Raw genomic sequence first — 19871 nt, forward strand, 5'->3', positions numbered from 1 at the left:
CCAGCTGTGCTCTGGACACCATTTGTGAACTGATTGCCCCCCATATATCTTCAGAGATCGTTCTGCTAGGTGACCTAAACTGGGACATGCTTAACACCACGGCCATCCTACAATCTAGGCTTGTTGCCCTCAATCTCACGCAAATGATCAATGATCCTACCAGGTACAACCCCAAAGCCGCAAACACGGGCATCCTCATAGATAGCATCCTAACCAACTTGCCCTCTAAATACACCTCTGCTGTTTTCAACCAAGATATCAGTGATCACTGCCTCATTGCCTGTATCCGTAATGGGTCAGTGTGCCTGGTTATTCTTTAGAAATGCCTTCCTCACCATCTTAAATACGCATGCCCCATTCAAGAAATTTAGAACCAGGAACAGATATAGCCATTGGTTCTCTTCAGACCTGACTGCCCTTAACCAGCACAAAAACATCCTGTGGCGTTCTGCATTAGCATCGAAAAGCCCCCAAGATATGCAACTTTTCAGGGAAGTTAGGAACAAATATACACAGGCAGTTAGAAAAGCCAAGGCTAGCTTTTTCAAGCAGAAATTTGCCTCCTGCAACACAAACTCCAAAATGTTCTGGGACACTGTCCATGGAGAATAAGAGCACATCCTCCCAGCTGCCCACTGCACTGAGGATAGGAAACTCTGTCACCACCGATTAAATCCACTATATTTGAGAATTTCAATAAGCATTTTTCTATGGCTGGCCATGCTTTCCACCTGGCTACCCCTACCCCGGTCAACAGCACTGCACCCCCCACAGCAACTCGCCCAAGCCTTCCCCATTTCTCCTTCTCCCAAATCCAGTCAGCTGATGTTCTGAAAGAGCTGCAAAATCTGGACCCCTACAAATCAGCCTGGCTAGACAATCTGGACCCTTTCTTTCTAAAATGATCTGCCGAAATTGTTGCAACCCCTATTACTAGCCTGTTCAACATCTCTTTCGTGTCGTCTGAGATTCCCAAAGATTGGAAAGCAGCTGCGGTCATCCCCCTTCTTCAAATGGGGGACACTCTTGATCCAAACTGCTACAGACCTATATCTATCCTACCCTGCCTTTCTAGGTCTTCGAAAGCCAAGTTAACAAGCAGATTACCGACCATTTCGAATCCCACCGTACCTTCTCCACTATGCAATCTGGTTTCAGAGCTGGTCATGGGTGTACCTCAGCCACGCTCAAGGTCCTAAACGATATCTTAACCTCCATCGATAAGAAACAATACTGTGCAGCCGTATTCATTGACCTGGCAAAGGCTTTCGACTGTCAATCACCACATCCTCATCAGCAGACTCAACAGCCTCGGTTTCTCAAATGATTGCCTGCCTGGTTCACCAACTACTCTTCCGATAGAGTTCAGTGTGTCAAATCGGATGGCCTGTTGTCCAGGCCTCTGGCGGTCTCTATGTGGCTGCCACAAGGTTCAATTCTTGGGCCAACTCTTTTCTCTGTAGACATCAATGATGTCGCTCTTGCTGCTGGTGATTCTCTGATCCACCTCTACGCAGACGACACCATTCTGTATACTTCTGGCCCTTCTTTGGACACTGTTAACTACCATCCAGACGAGCTTCAATGCCATACAACTCTCCTTCCATAGCCTCCAACTGCTCTTAAATACAAGTAAAACTAAATGCATGCTCTTCAACAGATCGCTGCCTACACCTGCCCGCCCGCCCAGCATCACTACTCTGGACGGTTCTGACTTAGAATATGTGGACAACTACAAATACCTAGGTGTCTGGTTAGACTGTAAACTCTCCTTCCAACTCACATCAAACATCTCCAATCCAAAGTTAAATCTAGAATTGGCTTCCTATTTCGCAACAAAGCATCCTTCACTCATGCTGCCAAACATACCCTCGTAAAACTGACCATCCTACCGATCCTCGACTTCGGCGATGTCATTTACAAAATAGCCTCCAACACCCTACTCAACAAATTGGATGCAGTCTATCACAGTGCCATCCGTTTTGTCACCAAAGCCCCATATACTACCCACCACTGCGACCTGTACGCTCTCGTTGGCTGGCCCTCGCTTCATACTCGTCGCCAAACCCACTGATCCAGGTCATCTACAAGACCCTGCTAGGTAAAGTCCCGCCTTCTCAGCTCACTGGTACCATAGCAGCACCCACCCGTAGCACGCGTTCCAGCAGGTGTATTTCACTGGTCACCCCCAGGGCCAATTCCTCCTTTGGCCGCCTCTCCTTCCAGTTCTCTGCTGCCAATGACTGGAAGAAACTACAAAAATCTATGAAACTAGAAACACTTATCTACCTCACCAGCTTTAAGCACCAGCTGTCCGAGCAGCTCACAGATCACTGCATCTGTACATAGCCCATCTATAAATAGCCCAAACATTTACCTCATCCCCTACTGTATTTATTTATTTATTTTGCTCCCTTGCACCCCAGTATTTCTACTTTGCACATTCTTCCACTGCAAATCTACAATTCCAGTGTTTTTAATTGCTATATTCTATTTACTTCGCCACTGTGGCCTTTTTATTGCCTTTACCTCCCTTATCTCACCACATTTGCTCACATTGTATATAGACTTGTTTTTGTACTGTATTATTGACTGTATGTTTGTTTTACTCCATGTGTAACTCTGTGTTGAACTGCTTTGCTTTATCTTGGCCAGGTTGCAGTTGTAAATGAGAACTTGTTCTCAACTTGCCTACCTGGTTAAACAAAGGTAAAATAAAAGTAAAAATAAATAAAATACATGTGAAATCCTAAACCAGCAGAGTAGCATGCTAGACAGCATTGTTACATCACCCAGGAGCACAAAAGAATGCTAATGAGACCATCAAATGAATATTTTCCATGCTGTTATAATAATAAGCAGATCCCCTATGGGTTTCTCTTCACCTGTTGTTTGTTGTGGTTCTCTGTGATTTCCTGTCAAGTGTTGACATTGACAAACGTGGCGACTGCACAAGGCTGTCTTCATTCTGCTAAAGCCACTTGAGTAGTGTCCCTCTAAAGCAGGTCAGACTCTGGCCCTCTCAGCCAATTCTTCTCCCTCAAGACCACAGATTTCTTTTTTTACCTGAAACCGTTATGCTGCCTGAATAATATCTTGTCATCGCTTTGGGGAAATCAAGTCCCAGTCTAAGCAGACAAGTACAAAATGTGTTTGGGGAAAAACGAAGGACATACATTTTAAGCAGACAGCTCCTCGGCTGTCAGAGAAAAATAAGACGAGATCATTTCCAGCGATTTCAAATCCCCATCCCCAAAGCTCCCAAATACTTGAGTGAGAGACCTTTTTCTCTTTTGTTTTTTGCCTTTAATCTCCCTGTTTTCATATATATATATAATATATTGTGAAAAGGCTGTTTTGTGTGCTGATAAGATATCCTGAGGGGTATCCATCAGGGCCACATCAAAAACAAAAAATAAATATTTTGAAGAGCAGGTGTTAACATTCACACTTAATTCTGTGAAAAATGCCTATTGAGATCTAGACAAGAGAACGTCAATGTTGTGTTTCTGTGTTTCTTCCTTTCCTGAACCAATGCCTTCTCGCTCCTGTCCAGGAAATTATCTTTGACTGCCACAGAGGTGGCTGGGGCTGGGGTTGTCATGGAAGGAATCTAGGAAGTGTGGGGTCTGTTTGAAAGGTGCTTTTGAAGTGTACTGTCTGTGTGTGCATACAGTAGACCACAATTAATGGAAAGATTTTAGAGCAGGCCTCCCTTTCCTGTATCTATGTCGTCCACACACACACACACACACACACACACACACACATACACATTACCCATATTCCCATCAAACCAGGGAAAGCTTAGTACTTGTGACAGAAAAGGGTTTACAAAACATGTCAAAGTAAATCCTCTCCACACTAACCACACCGTTGTGTGTTTTTGCTTCACACTGTTACACAGTGTAATGATAATGTATTTTTTGTCTTCTGGAAACCCAGTATCTGCTTTTAACTGAATGAGGCCTATATTACAGCACTCAAATTGAGACTTGACACTATGTTCATTACATTATCATGGTTTACTCATGCAATTCATTTCTACATGATTACTTAATGTCATTCAATGAAGAGCTTGGCTGAATAATTTATTGTCTTAACCATATGTCTATCACTGCAAGGCTATGAATAGCTCAAATCAGGTTTCCTTGCTCGCCCTGTCAATATGGATCTGCATGTTTATAAGCGTGGGCTGTTTGCGAAACGGAGGAAGAAAATTACCTAATGGGTCAATGTAAATGAAGATGGAAAGTAAATACTGTAGATGTAGAAATTTTGAAATTGGGCTGGCACGCTAATCAGAGGCTGACAGGAGACACCAATCAATCTTCCAGCACGGAGCTCAGGCACATCCAATGGCACTTCTTACTTCCATCTTCCACTCTCAGAAATCCGGTCAGCTCCCTCACACATGGACAGCGGCTGCATTTTACACTGTTTTCTCAACTATAATCAGCAGAGCCACACTCTCAGTGTAAAACGGGTGTCTGGAGGAGAGATGGAATGAGAGAGAGGGAGGGGGGGTGAGAGAGAGAAAGACAGAGATTGAGAGAGAGAGAAAAGGGGTGAGAGAGAGAGAGAATAATGTCTATCAGTATCTTCATCACCTGGTCAAAAACGTATCTCAACACACAATATAGCACTTGGCGTACTCAGAGATACTGTAAATGCTAATAGAAGTGTTGTGTTGATATTATTGCAATCACCACTGTATTCTATTAATAGGTGGATTTTTTCTTCCTGGCATCTGGTACACATCCATTATGCTTAGTTTTTTATTATTTGAATAAAAAATAATATTCCAGAATTCATATTCCAGAATGCAATGTATTCCTCCTAAAGGAAAACAGCTGCAGTAAAGAAAGGCAGTTTGATGGTACTGGGTCTGACTCCCAGCATGTAGCCCATCTCAAAATGGGTTATTCACAATTCACATGGTAACACTCTGCACAATACCAATATCAGCATCAACAGCACTGTAGCGATATATAAATCATGTAAAACCCATCTGTTTTCACACCATGTGGAATGCATTGCTGGGCTATATATTATTTTCTTAATGAGTGCCCATTTTCAATGTCCATGTTTCTTTCTGTGGCCTCCTTTTCTAAGATCTCAAGCTGAGTACTCGCAATGGTAGAGGCAAGGTGTTGACCTGTCACTCCATTTAGAGCACAGCACACAGAATGAAGCGAGAGTGAGAAGGACAGCTTGGTACCAACAGAACAAGGGAGCGGGAGGTTGTGGGAGTGTTTGTGTGTTATCGCCCTCACTGCTATTTTCTCTTTACAGTCTCCCTGGAACCCTGCTAAATCCTTATTAGGCCAAGACTAACACACATACACTCTACTCTGAAATGTGGCAAATTTGGAGGGGCTGACCAGTGAGGCGCAAACCATTCAGCCCAGAGAAGTGTAAATGCTGTCGGGAAGGAACATGGCAAAGCCCTGGGTGTGATGTGGCCATTCATGCCCATAGAGTGGTTTGTTCTCTCCCTCTGTGAATTACACAAAGCCCTGGGTGTGATTGCGGCCATTCAGGCCCATAGAGTGGTTTGTTGTCTCCCTCTGAGAATTACACATTGTATTAACAGTAGATGGGTTTCTGCCATCTGAAAAATTAGCCGTACATAGGGCTGTCAAGAGCCACTCAGCGAGGAGTCACCACAATCAATATTGTCACCAGTTATCTCGCCTGCTACGCATTGGCATAAATTAATTAAAGACAGAACTGAAAGATTAGGGAGTGTATTGTATTATGCTGGAAGCAGGGTTATTATAGTTTTATGATTTTCTATTAGGTTTTATTTCTATTCGTTTTTTAAATGTTTTATTTGGAATTCAGTTTAGTTTCAGTTAGTTTTTGGTTAGGTTTAAAATATAAATCAATGTTAGGCCACATTCCGGAACTTTGCTCGCGCCTGACAGATCTTACAATACCTGGATAGATATTTTAAGTATCAGCTAACCACGTCATATTATATAGCAATCTGTCAGTCGATGACACAGTCAATGACGTGGCATGCAACCATTGGTTGATGCATGCAATGTCTGAGCAGGGGAACGCAACCCTTGTTTGCTTATGGCCCCCGCCCTGCGGAGGGGGTGCCCCAGAGCAAAACATCTCACTGGCAAATGTTTCTGGTCGGGGCAGGGCCACTTTAGTCTGCTTATTGTCTCGCTTTGCTTACTGTCTTGGCCTCTGATTTTTCCCTGTTGTTAGCTAGAGATAGCAAAGATGAACTATTCTATTGACAAGATGTTCAAGTAGCCCCTCTAACAATGAAAATACATGTCCACTTATATCAGTAAATTTGGAACAACCTAATCATTACTCTATTTTGATCAAATAAGCCTCACATAATTTGACACTCTCATCACCTCTTCCTCTCTGATGATAGGTAGGGATAGTGATGCACAAGCTAGGCCTATTTGAAACATTGCCATTTACTGGCAGCAATTACATGCCAGAATCAGAAGTTCAAAAACCCTATTGGAAAAAAAGGTTGAAAACCCCATTTGACTTTTGCCTAAAGTAAAAAAAATTGAAATAACAATTTATGGTGGTTTTTATTCTATTTTAGTTAGTTTTGCAGTCAAATATAGTTTCAATATAGTTTTAGTTTTTAAAATGTTTTTCTTATTATTTTTTTTCAGTTTACTAAATAGTTTTTCAATTTCTTTTATTTATTTAAGTTTTGGTTTCTTATAATAACCTTGGCTGGAAGTATCTGCCTCAGTATGTTTTGGGATGGGCGATGGGCTCTGTTAAAGTGGATGTAGTCAGTAGTTTCAGCTGGTTGGCTCTTGATATCTGTCAAATATTGGGATTTCATTTCCCTTCACACAGACGTCCACCGAGGCTCTTTTTCAGTAACTGGAAGAAGATAACACAATGTTAAATTTCAACCAAGAGTACTGCGAAAGTAACACAACATACATCAGTAGTTTACACTATTTCTTTCAAATAAACAACTATTTTCCAAACAGAGAGAAACAAAGAAACCAAGGGAATTCTGCCACAATATGAGCACGGAAGATGTCAGCAACTCAAAAGTGATTCTGATCATCTCTCAAGTTATTGTTTTAACAGGTAGAGTATGGATGGAAGATAACAGCAAGACAAAACTAAAGTAACCATGCTAAGCAGTGGAGGGGAATACTTTTGGGTAAGGGTATTTGAAAATGGCAGTAACTACTGAAATAGTGACTGAAATAATTATTCCCCTATTGTATATTCCGCGACTGTTAGATATATGGCTCTGCTTGTTCTAAATCTGAATCACGACCATGTTAATCAAACTGCATTTACCATATGAGAGCGAGGTAGTTATTTATTAATACATGAAATATAGCTACCTTTGAAATAATTTGATGTCGTTATTGTTATGTAACTGCTCATACACTGTCATGGATCAAACAGTGGTTTGCCCTCCTAAGCTATCCATATCCATGTGTTTTCCCACTAGAGAGAGAAAAGCCCCTCATCCACACACACGAGTTGTATTGATCAGGATAGTTTTACCCAACTGAAATGATGAAAGGAAAAGGCTTACTTTTCAATTAGATAAAATATATTTGAGAGGGACACTCCTCCCCCTTTCTGCTCTCTCCCGCTCTCACACACACACCAATAAAGAAAGAGAGAGCTAACAGTGTGTCGGTGTATAACTAGACAAGTTATCAAAAAGACATGAAACGCATTGGGTTTGGTCTGAATTATGATGTGTATTAGAAGGGCAGTGCAGTCAAAAATTTGATTTCAAAGTTTTTTTAATGATATTTCCACCCTACGAGGTCGAAATAACACTGAAGTTGTGAAAATGATGATGCCCTTTTAGTGTAACAGCTTTTTGAAAAAAAAACTACGTAATTTTCAGCGTGTTCAGGTGGGATGAAGTTTTTGGCATAATGTCACAATCTGATTATTCTGACCAATGACCGGTCATCTTTTATTTGCATATGTATCCTCCTACTCCTAGAACGAGAGGCTTTTGTCTAATAACACGTCCTGCCCTAGGCTACTAACGTAACTGTGGATATTTGAATAATGACAGATATTTGGATTACTTATTTTCATCATGAACAACATGCAAAGTGAAGCTACAACTTTTTCAATAATGTGTTGCCCTTAATTCAACTGGTGCGATCGATGCATCATGTCAAGAAAGTCAGAAAAAATGCTTGATGAAAAAAAAAAGTTGATGCCGAATGAGAATCATGTTTTACTTTCAGTCCTTTGCTATAAATCATTCACGGTTACATACACAGGTAAGAGTAAGGTTGCGAAAAGAGGGTATATTACTGGAAACTAAGTTTACCAAAAAACTACCAGAATTATGGTACGGTATTCTGTACAGCTAAAGCTAATGTGTCACCCAATTAATTATAAAAATGAGAAATTCCCTATTACTAGGCTATTCAAAATAAAATTCACTATATTTGTAGAATAACTGTAAGCCACCCGGCACAATCAATAAACCAACAGCATTGCCTAAGGCTATACATTCTCTCCCAGACTCATGGATAGCAATTTTGAAGAGTAGCATAAGGTAAAACGTCCATCCAGTATGCATAAAATTTGACTATTTTCTACATTGTAGAATAATAGTGAAGACATCAAAACTATGAAATAACACATATGGAATCATGTAGTAACCAAAAAAGTGTTAAACAAATCAAAATATATTTTACATTTCAGATTCTTCAAAGTAGCCACTCTTTGCTTTGATGCCAGCTTTGCACACGCTTGGCATTCTCTCAACCAGCTTCGTGAGGTAGTCACCTGGAATGCATTTCAATTAACAGGTGGGCCGTGTTAAAAGTTAATTTGTGGAAATTCGTTCCTTCTTAATGCGTTTTAGCCAATCAGTTGTGACAAGGTAGGGGTGGTATACAGAAGATAGCCCTATTTGGTAAAAGACCAAGTCCATATTATGGCAAGAACAGCTCAAATAAGCAAAAATAAGTAAAGGTGTAATAGGAATGTCTCTTCTAACTTCATCTGACCTGACCTTGGGCCAAATTCCTCACCCCTCCCTAAGCCACGGCTGTACATTATCAGTGACTGAAACCAGATGGTTGATCTTTGGCTTCCTCCATAGGATCCATGAGATTTAACAGTAACATGTTTGACAGAATGTAACCTTCTTGCACTCCCCCTTGCGTCTCAGTAACTTTCCATACACCTAGTTCTTATCCAGTCTCCATTGACCCAAACAAATACATTCATTATACATGTAAAGTACTCAATAAGTTCGAGTATGGTGACATGAATTATTATATTTCAAGCTAGAATCCAATAGTAATTACATACTATTATATAAACTTTGAAATTACTTATAAATGAACAGAAAATAAAAGATAATTAACATTCACAGTTGATTTGTATGTTTACACCTCTGAGACTTATGGCCTCTGATTTATGTACGCTCTTATTCCCCCTCCTTTTATACAACTGATAATACAATTTTGGGAGCTTTTGACTTTCTTTTCCAGCTTCGGGTTCCTAAGAGAGTGATAGCAAAATACTTGAAAAGCAAAGGAAACACAAACTATAACAAATACTGGTAATGCATTAAGCTATGCATAATTATACGTATATGGCAAAAAAAATGAAGTTTGAAAACATTACGATTCCCACTCTCCCTTAGCCTACCTCTATACCTTTGGGATACTGTTCTGCTGGGGTCCACAAAAATGAAGGCTCTAAACACCTTCTCATGCTTGTACCAAGACTTCCCCGTCAGGCTGCAGGTTATAATAGGTGTTCCCATGCCACATCATCCTCACTTCGCCCCCAGTCTCCCCCTTCTCCCTCCATGGCCACCCGATATACACGTGCGGTGGTCTTAATCAACTGTACCTCATCTTGAGGTAAATCAGCACTGTATACACGTTTCAACATCAACGCCTTCAGAAGGTGATATCCCAGCAATGCTAACAAGGTAACCCCTGCTACCACTAACACTGCCCATGATGCATACTTCAAGATTCCCCTTATTTTCTCCTTACTCCAATTCCATGCTGTAACTATAGCATCCTTCACCACTACTATCGCTCTCTCAGTTTCTGTTCCTACAGCGACTACCATGAGAATAGCTATTGCATTGAATCTGTCTCATGCTCCTGATCTCCCATTGCCCTTGTGGTTCACTGATAGATCTAGGACTGAATCATTCAGATAGTCCCTACCGGTCTTCCAAGTCCTACCCAGCTTGCTAGTCACCGCCACCAAAATCTCCAATGACAATGACCTGTTCTGTTACAGTCGGTATCTGTGGATAATACCTCCCTGTGCTCAGCTAAGGTACACATCTCTCATCCCAAGGCCAATCTACACTCCACCCCTTTGTGAACACCATCATTACAGTGTAAACTTTGGGTCCCAACGGTTAATAAGCAGCAACGTTTTGACACTTTCTTTTTACCGTCACTTGGTCCCAATCTTCTGGGAGATATGTCAAGTGTTTGCTGGCGGTTAGGAATGGGGAGAGATTAGTGGCATAGGAAGAGGAGTGGTATTGTCCCCCAGAGACTCTATTACTCACTTCCTTAATCACTTCCTAAGCCACACCGATATCCGCCCCAGTCCTATTTAATTCCGCTTTCCCAATTCCCTGTAACGTTAATGCCTTGGTTTGTGGGACTCCATAGAATGCACTGATATCGGTCCTGCCAGAATCTGCAACTAACACCCCGTAGGACTGACTGTGACTTCCTCATCATACCATTTACACTGATTCATTTCTGTCTATGTCACTAGTTCAGCCACTCAACGAGTATGCCTTCATCTGCTCATATGACTCTTCTTTCCCCTGACGCTTGACCTTAAGATAAGTTTGGTTCACATTTTTGTGCCTCGATATTGTCCAGAGTAGAATTACCCCAACAAGTTATCTTTTCCCCAGGTTCGTGGTCTGCTGGTGTCTAAATGCTTCCCTTACCACTTCACTTCCATAGTTGCAGTACTGTAGCTTATCACTGGTGAATAGAATCTCCTCTTACACGATAGCACTTCCCCCACACCATCCTTTGCTGCACCATCGTCAGAAACGGTTGTGTCAAATTTTTCAATCTTATGAATTTTTGGGGGGTTCTGGCACCAATAGTCTGAAAGTTATCAACTGACCCTTAGCTAATCGAGAACCCTGGCACATTATGTGCATTTGAAGCAGAGGAGAAAATCTAGTTTCATTCTTTAGACTCTCAGTGTCAATACGTTCCTTCCACACTCCTGTCTATAATAAAACTACACCTTGTTCTGAACAGCCTACGTCCAATATACTTGTCCTGTTATCAAGTAGTTCCACCCAGATCACTTTACCTTTGTGATTAGTGACCTCTCTGGTATCATTGGCATTAGTACTGACTCTACCCCAATGCATTCTCATGTGTTCATATTTGGCCACCCATTCTATGCGAATTGTCAATCTATCCTTTTATATGGTGCATTAACCATTAAAGCAACTGACACAAAGACTATAGCAGTTAAAGTAGCTCCCAGACCCCACCCAACTGCTTGTTTACAGTGGAATCTACGCTTCCTTTTTAGCTACACTTTCTCTATCATAGCGCCCTTCCAGCTCACCCATTATGCAGCTGGATCTCGTTTCACATGAGAAGTGTGTACCCACCGAGGAGAGGATGTGGTCTTCACAGCTGCAGGTTCTGTAAGGAGTACTGTGTGTGGTCCGGACCAACGTCGTACCAACACCCCCGCCTGTTGGATCGTGATGTACACTCGGTCTCCGGGATTCAGCCCGTGCTCTCTGCACGTGATGTCAGAATGCACTCTCTGTTCCAAAATGAGATTGTTACGCAACAGGACAGTTAACACGTGCTTCCTGCTAATTATCTGTAGGCTGTTTCAACTAATCAGTTTCAAAATTCGAACAAGTTGTATTTTCTTGAATTGAGGGTTGTTCCGACCTCCTCATTAATTCACATAGAAGTATCTCTAAAAGCCTTGATGTTCATCAGTCCACAATAAGTCACATTGTCTATAAATGGAGAAAGTTCAGCACTGTTGCTACTCTCCCTAGGAGTGGCTGTCCTGTAAAGATGACTGCAAGAGCACAGTGCAGAATGCTCAATGAGGTTAAGAAGAATCCTAGAGTGTCAACTAAAGATTTACAGAAATCTCTGGAACATGCTAACATCTCTGTTGACGAGTCTACGATACGTAAAACACTAAACAAGAATGGTGTTCATGGGAGGACACCACGGAAAACATTGCTGCACGTCTGAAGTTTGCAAAAGTGCACCTAGATGTTCCACAGCGCTACTGGCAAAATATTCTGTGGACAGATGAAACTACAGTTGAGTTGTTTGGAAGAAACACACAACACTATGTGTGGAGAAACAAAAGGCACAGCACATCAAAACCTCATCCCACCTGTAAAGTATGGTGGAGGGAGCATCATGGTTTGTCGCTGCTTTGCTGCCTCAGGGCCTGGAATCCTTGCTATCATCGACAGAAAAAGTAATTCCCAAGTTTATCAAGACATTTTGCAGGAGAATGTTAGTCTATCTGTCTGCCAATTGAAGCTCAACAGAAGTTGGGTGATGCAACAGGACAACGACCCAAAACACAGAAGTAAATCAACAACAGAATGGCTTCAACAGAAGAAAATAAGCCAAAGTCCTGGCCTCAAACCGATTGAAATGCTATGGCATGACCTCAAGAGAGCAGTTCACACCAGACATCCCAAGAATATTGCGGAACTGAAACAGTTTTGTAAAGAAGTGTGGTCCAAAATTCCTAATGACCGTTGTGCAGGTCTGATCCGCAACTACAGAAAACATTTGGTTAAGGTTATTGCTGCCAAAGGTGGGTCAACCATTTATTAAATCCAAGGGTTCACATAGTTTTTCCACCAAGCACTGTGAATGTTTACAAATGAAAACGTATAATTGTTTGTGTGTTATTAGTTTAAGCAGACTATGTTTGCCTATTGTTGTGACCTAGATGATGATCAAATCACATTTTATGACCAATTTATGCAGAAATCCAGGTATTTCCAAAGGGTTCACATACTTTTTCTTGCCACTGTACATGTAAAGTACTCAATAAGTTCTAGTATGGTAACATGAATATGTGTATTTCAAGCTAGAATCCAACACCTCAAATTAATAATCAAAGGGAGTTTTAAAAGCTGGATACTTTTTTGATGATAAGTGTTTGATGGGATTTTCAATTTAATTTGCTTTGATGTCAGAGTGGTTAGATGGACAATAGAGCCCTGAGTACAAGGCCATTAGCGACGTGATGGTCGTTATCAAGTTGGCTACTACTAAAGCACATATGTCAGAGTCAAGGCCCGCGGGCCACATCCGGCCCGCGAGAAGGTTTTTTACGGCCCCTGGGATGATCTTGATTTATTATTAGAACCGGCCCGCAGACCGCAGCAAGCCGGCAGCCCGCAGATCTTTTACACGCACCAATACTACATTTCCCACAATGCAACGGTGACGCACCGAGCAGTAGGCTGCTTCATTTCAATATTTATTGGCACAGCAGTCGTCAGCATCACAGTAAAATTAACTTTCAGATACCCATCAAAAATGGCAAAACGGAAGGTGGACACTGAGAACCGGGGGTTTCAAACAAGGTGGGAGTCGGAGTATATGTTCACGGAGGTAGCTGGAAAACCTGTGTGTCTTCTGTGTGGAGAAAGTGTGGCGGTACTGAAAGAGTATAATCTGAGACGACATTATGAAACGAAACACGCGGACAAAAACAAGAATATGGACATGGAACAAAGGCTACAAAAGGCTAGATTTTTGCACTTTATTTTATTGTATTTCAATCCAATTATATTTTAAAAATATTTCAGTTGAGTGGATGATAGAAAATTGCTATTATTGTTTTTTTCTTTGAAGTAAATTTAGCCCACTTTTGCTAAAATAGAAAATATAGGCTACTGATGGTGCCTTGAATACCGGTTTCTTTCATTTAATGTTCATGTTATGGGGATTTTTATATAAAGGAAATTTGTCTTTTGTGTCTGTTGAAAATTAAAGATTACTGACAGAGCCATAAGAAAATATTGCTTTATTTATCTGATCATATTGGAATATATTTGTTAGGTTTTCAGTAGGTTCAATTAGGTTCACTAGACTATATGCGTCATTTAAAAATTTTTCAATGAACATTCGAACAGTCCGGCCCTCGGCTTGTAGCTAAATTTTTTATTTGGCCCTCCGTCCATTTGACTTTGACACCCCTGTACTAAAGCATGTCCAGAGTGCATAAAAGGAGATTACCATGACTCTACAGTCACATGGAATTTTACTGTGGTCATGACTCATGACTGCCGGTGTGGCGGTATACAGTCACCTCAACAGCACTAGCAAGGATCAATCAATTTGGCTGCTTTACCGTTATTAGTCAAAAGCCAGCTACAAACAAACTATCTAGCCAGTAGGATTAGTCTTGGGAGTATTGTAGCTTCAGGCAGTCTGTGCGCATGGTGTACACACCAATCCCTTCAGTCAGTCTGTGCACTCAGTGTACACACCAATCACGGAGAAATCGCCAACTATACAAGGAAGAAGCATGTTAGAACATACAGGACCAATACAAAGTTTGGACACACCTACTCATTCCAGGAATTTTCTTTATTTTTATGTTTTTCTACATTGTAGAATAATAATGAAGACCTAAAAGCTATTAAATAACACATATGGAATAATGTAGTAACCAAAAAAGTGTTAAACAAACCTAAATATATTTCATATTTGAGATTCTTCAAAGTAGCCACCCTTTGCCATGAAAGCTTTGCTCACTTTTGGCATTCTCTCAGAGAGAGAGCCTTTCTCAATGTTAGTGAGAAAGGAATGTTAGTGGTGTTAGTGGTCGACATGTTGGTGGTGAATGTTAGTGGTCGACAGGGGGCAGCCACTCAATGTTAGTGATGGCTGTTTAACAGTCTGATGGCCTTGAGATAGAAGCTGTTTTTCAGTCTCTCGGTCCCAGCTTTGATGCACCTGTACTGACCTCGCCTTCTGGATGATAGCGGGGTGAACAGGCAGTGGCTCGGGTGGTTGTCTCTTTGTTGCCTCTCTGATTAATGCCCTCCTTGCCTGGTCAGTGAGTTTTGGTGGGCGGCCCTCTCTTGGCAGGTATGTTGTGTTGCAATATTCTTTCAAATTTTTTTTTTATAATGGATTTAATGGTGCTCCGTGGGATGTTCAAAGTTTCGGATATTTTTTTATAACCCAACCCGGTTCTGTACATCTCCACAACTTCGTCCCTGACCTGTTTGGAGAGCTCCTTGGTAGTAACTACTGTAAATTGGACATTGCCGTTAGCTTAAATTCTTGTAATCTTTCTGCCCATACCAGATATGTCTATGTCCTGGGAAATGTTCTTGTTGCGGTAGCTCAACCATCCCGCGGGGGGGTGTTAACCACATCTGGACCCAGCACACGGAGGCCATTCTGGCTACAATTGGTGACAGTCCACAGATCATATCTGGAGACGCACGGTGTGATTCGCCTGGCCATTGGGCCTCCTTTGGCTCTTACACCATTCGGGACTCTGCTTCCCTCCTGATTCTCGCCCAGGAGACGTGGCCGAAGTGAAGAACAGCTACTGGTTGGAGAGGGAGGGATTAGAGATAGGCTTGCAACACATTGAGGTAAGCCATAGCCTAACCTATATTTTGTAGCTACCCTAAGGGTTGTAAGTTTGTATTTGGTGAATGTATGAAGAGGACGTAGGTACCTTTAGGATAATAATAAAACCAGTATTACTAACAGGCCAATGGATGTAGTATTGAAACCCTGGCCACTGACAGGCATCCAAGTGTGAGGGTGCACTTGAGGGACTCACATGCTGATATCTGGCATGAGTATGACCTGTGACACATTGCCAAATGTGTGAGGAAACCGCTGGTGGCCATTGGGAAGCCAGAGGTATGGTCATATATTTTATTGAAAAAGCAGAACTATGATTTGTGTAACTTATATCTGGCTCTAGGAGCATATCAGTTGACTATCCTGAGTGCCCAAAGAGAGAGAATAACGGTCACTTTGGGGGAGCAGGCTGGTGTTCCAAAAATGGAGAAGGAGCAGGCCACTCAACAGCAAATTCAAAGACACACACATCCATAAAGGGAATCGAGTGGAATCGAGTGGAATTGATTTTCCATTATTTTATTTCTTACCCGTTTCAAGAGACGTGCTACCCAGACCTACTGTTTTGACTTTCTCTCTCCCAGACTTGCTGTCTCAACCTATGAATGATCGGCTATGAAAAGCCAACTGACAGTTGCTCCTGTGGTGTTGAACTGTTGCACCCTCTATAACCACTGTGGTTATTCTTTTTATGTAAGAAGGGCTTTGTAAAATACATTTGATTGATTGATTGTTTGCTGTACATTCACTAACTGAGTGATGTGACATTTTTATAGCATCTGTAATATTTTGGTGTGCATTTCATCTGCACGTTAACTTCTTAAAGTGGCCATCAGCAGTAGAAACAATATCAAAGTGTACTCCCTGCTCCTCTTTCGGTAAAAAGCTGAGGGATGGGGCTGGAGAAATGTAACTCAAAGACATAGAGCTATAGATATAGGACTGACCATCCATGATATCAAAATTATAGTTTTAACCATGTTTTGAGGTTGTATTGTGTTATTTTACATTTTCTTTGTTTACAAATGCTAGAGTTAAACAAGCTTTTATTTGGGGTTCTGATTGGGTACGACAGTTGAACTAAGCTCATGAGGCATTTATAAGTTAGATTCTTCAAGAATCAATGGTTAAATATCATTAATTTATAAGCGCAAAAATGGATGTAGCAACTGCTGATTGCCCCTTTAAAGTATGCTACTGTTGTTTGTCTATTGATCTTGTGCATGAGACAAAGATTTGCAATCACAAGCCTTTCATGTGTATCCTCTTTTTGTTTCATTGGAACTTGTAAAAACACCTTAATAACCCTGTAATTGACGTTGTATTTTTGTAATCCTGTTTCTATGATCTTTTTCCTCTACCATGTAGCCAGGTTGCTGTGGATAAAGGTGTCTGCTAAATGGCATATATTATTAAAGTCTCCTTTTACTCTGCCAACTAGCTGCCCAGTGTAGTTACCATTCCTTTCCAATAGATGGCAGCCAAAGCTATTTGAAGTCACTACCCTAGCAACAGGGAAACAGAGTTAGTGTGCGTTGAAAGTTGTTTTATCTTCAAAGCAAGTTTATCTGGTTACGCTTATACCTGTAATTATAGTGGACAAGCTAACTAATACTAAAATTACATGAGGCGCAGGATTTAAGCCTTTGTCTTTAAAAAAATTACAGCAGGCTGGATTTACTAAATTACCTGGTTTTAATCTAACTCAAACCCTATGTAAATGCCACTTGCTTCTGGGTATGCTGCCTAATGGAAGCGACGACACACGCAGGGATGACACACCATACACCTCGTCCAATTCTCCCTTGGGCCCGTAGGGTGAACTGGCGATCAGCTGCCAGCCTGAATGCTCTGAAAACAACATCACAAGGAAAGTTAGTCTGATACCGAACTAAATCACAATGTATTTATAATGAGCATGCTCCATTTTTGGTTAAAATGAGATTTCATAAATCATGATGCCGTCTGAGATTCAAACTAAAGACGTCTTATCAAAAGGTGAATGCGTTAACCTTCGCACCAAACAGCGCTTGTGATAAACATTGTTATAGATTACTTATTATATATATATTGAGCACCTACCCACCACTGATGTTAGCTTTAAACAATTTATAATCAAGCAAAATTTAAGCAATTATTTAACTGGCATACCGGCCGCTGACAAGTCGAGTAACTTCTTCCAGGAAGACCTTCATAAGGATTAGTGAAGGGGCTCCCAACTGGCGCAGCGCTCTAAGGAACTGCATCTCAGTGCTAGAGGCGTCACTACAGACCCTGGTTCGATTCCAGGCTGTATCACAATCGGAAGTGATTGGGAGTCCCACAGGGCGGCACACAATTGGCCCAGCGTCGTCTGTGTTAGGGTTTGGCCAGTGTAGGCCGTCATTGTAAATAAGAAGTTGTTCTTAACGGTCTTGCCTAGTTAAATAAAGGTTCAATAAAATAAATAAAGATCCAATACATTGCCATCCAGACAGACTGACAGAAACCTCTGACTGGATGCAATACAGTCACCATCCACTGGGATCTCTCTACAACACACACACACACACACACACACACACACACACACACACTAATACTCCCTAGCCATTATCTGGCAGCATCCGCACTCACACCAGATTGTGTCACCGCTACACTGACCCTCTAGCTGAGGTGTTTCAGGCGCCATATCTGTGTTACTGCTACGTGAACAAACTCTTTGATCTGGGGCAACAATCGGCTCAAACATGAACAGCTTCAGTAGGTTTATTGGTTGCCTAACTAACGCTATTTCATCCTCTTATAAACTCATTCTCAGACTCGGAGCTACTCTTGGTAAATTCAGCTATTTTTGGGAGTTCCAAAAATGTTTCTCCTGCCAGTAACGCAACAATGCCAATATGGAGATTTACAGTTACAGTTAGCTGGCATTCTAAATCCTAGTGTTTCCATTCCCCTTTAATGACAATTAGAACTTACCCAGAATGTGGTTACTAGGGATGTGCCGACATGGTCATACTCAAATTCGTAATCGTATCCGTAAATTGACAGTTGATAGTCGGATCGGATGATCCTCATGAATGTAAAACATGTAAGTGTTTATGCCTAAGTAGATGTTGGCAAAATACCTCCCTTCACATTCTCACTGCCAAAAAAGCTGCAGATATGGAGCAGTGCTGGAAGGGTGTATCTCTATGTGTGTTCTCAACTTGCAACGGGCAGCAAAGTTTGCTGCCCGTTGCAAGTTGAGAACACTCATTGAGTGAGTGTCACTCAGTCATCAGCGTTTCATCTTTCTTCCCCACCCTTGCCCCGCTTGTAAGATATTATGAACATTGATAGCTTTATTGCAAAAGTCCTCACCATGTGATTTATCATAGTAGCAGTCAGCAGCCATCGAAATGATCAGACAGAAAACATGTGAGAAAAACTGAGCAGGTGAAATTATGAAGCGAGTGGATGGAGAAATACAGTTTCACTCTATCCAATCAGAGCAGCAGGATCAACGTACAACCCGCCCTCTACTTACAGACAGCCAGTTAAGTTATTTAGACCACGTAGAACCTCACACGACTGACTGACATGAGAAAGATGCGTGCTGGCACCCGAACATTTTTTATTTTTTTTCCATTGCAAGAACATTCATGCGTCCAGTATTCTGTGGGTTAGGAGAATATTCCATCAACGTTCCATCAAACATACACATAACATGGTTACCATGTTCTCAGAATATACCATATTAATGTTCAAGACATGTTAACCTCTTGAGCCTATGGGGGCGCCATTTCGACTTTGTAAAAATGAGTTCCCAAATTAAACTGCCTCGTACTCAATTCTTGCTCGTACAATATATTATTACTATTGGATAGAAAACACTCTCTAGTTTCTAAAACCGTTTGAATTATTTCTCTGAGTGAAACAGAACTCATTCTGCAGCACATTTCCTGTCAGGGAGTGAGATTTCAGAAATCGAGGTCCCTGTTCTGAGGTCAGTTTATAAGTCCCCATGTAAGCCATCGGGCTACATGCACTGCATACGCCTTCCTCTAGATGTCAGTAAGCGGGGAGAATTTGAATGGAGTGGATTGCGCAATCTGGGGCCCTATATAAGACCGTGGAACGGAAGTACCGTTCTTTTCAACGGGGCGCCTGGCGCATCAGGGACATCACAATGGCCTCCTGCAAAACTTTCGTTTTAGCAGTTCTGTATCTCCGGTCATGTTTTTATTCGTTATAGTTGTTAAA

Source organism: Salvelinus namaycush, chromosome 9, assembly GCF_016432855.1.
Source record: "Salvelinus namaycush isolate Seneca chromosome 9, SaNama_1.0, whole genome shotgun sequence".
Classification (NCBI taxonomy): domain Eukaryota; kingdom Metazoa; phylum Chordata; class Actinopteri; order Salmoniformes; family Salmonidae; genus Salvelinus; species Salvelinus namaycush.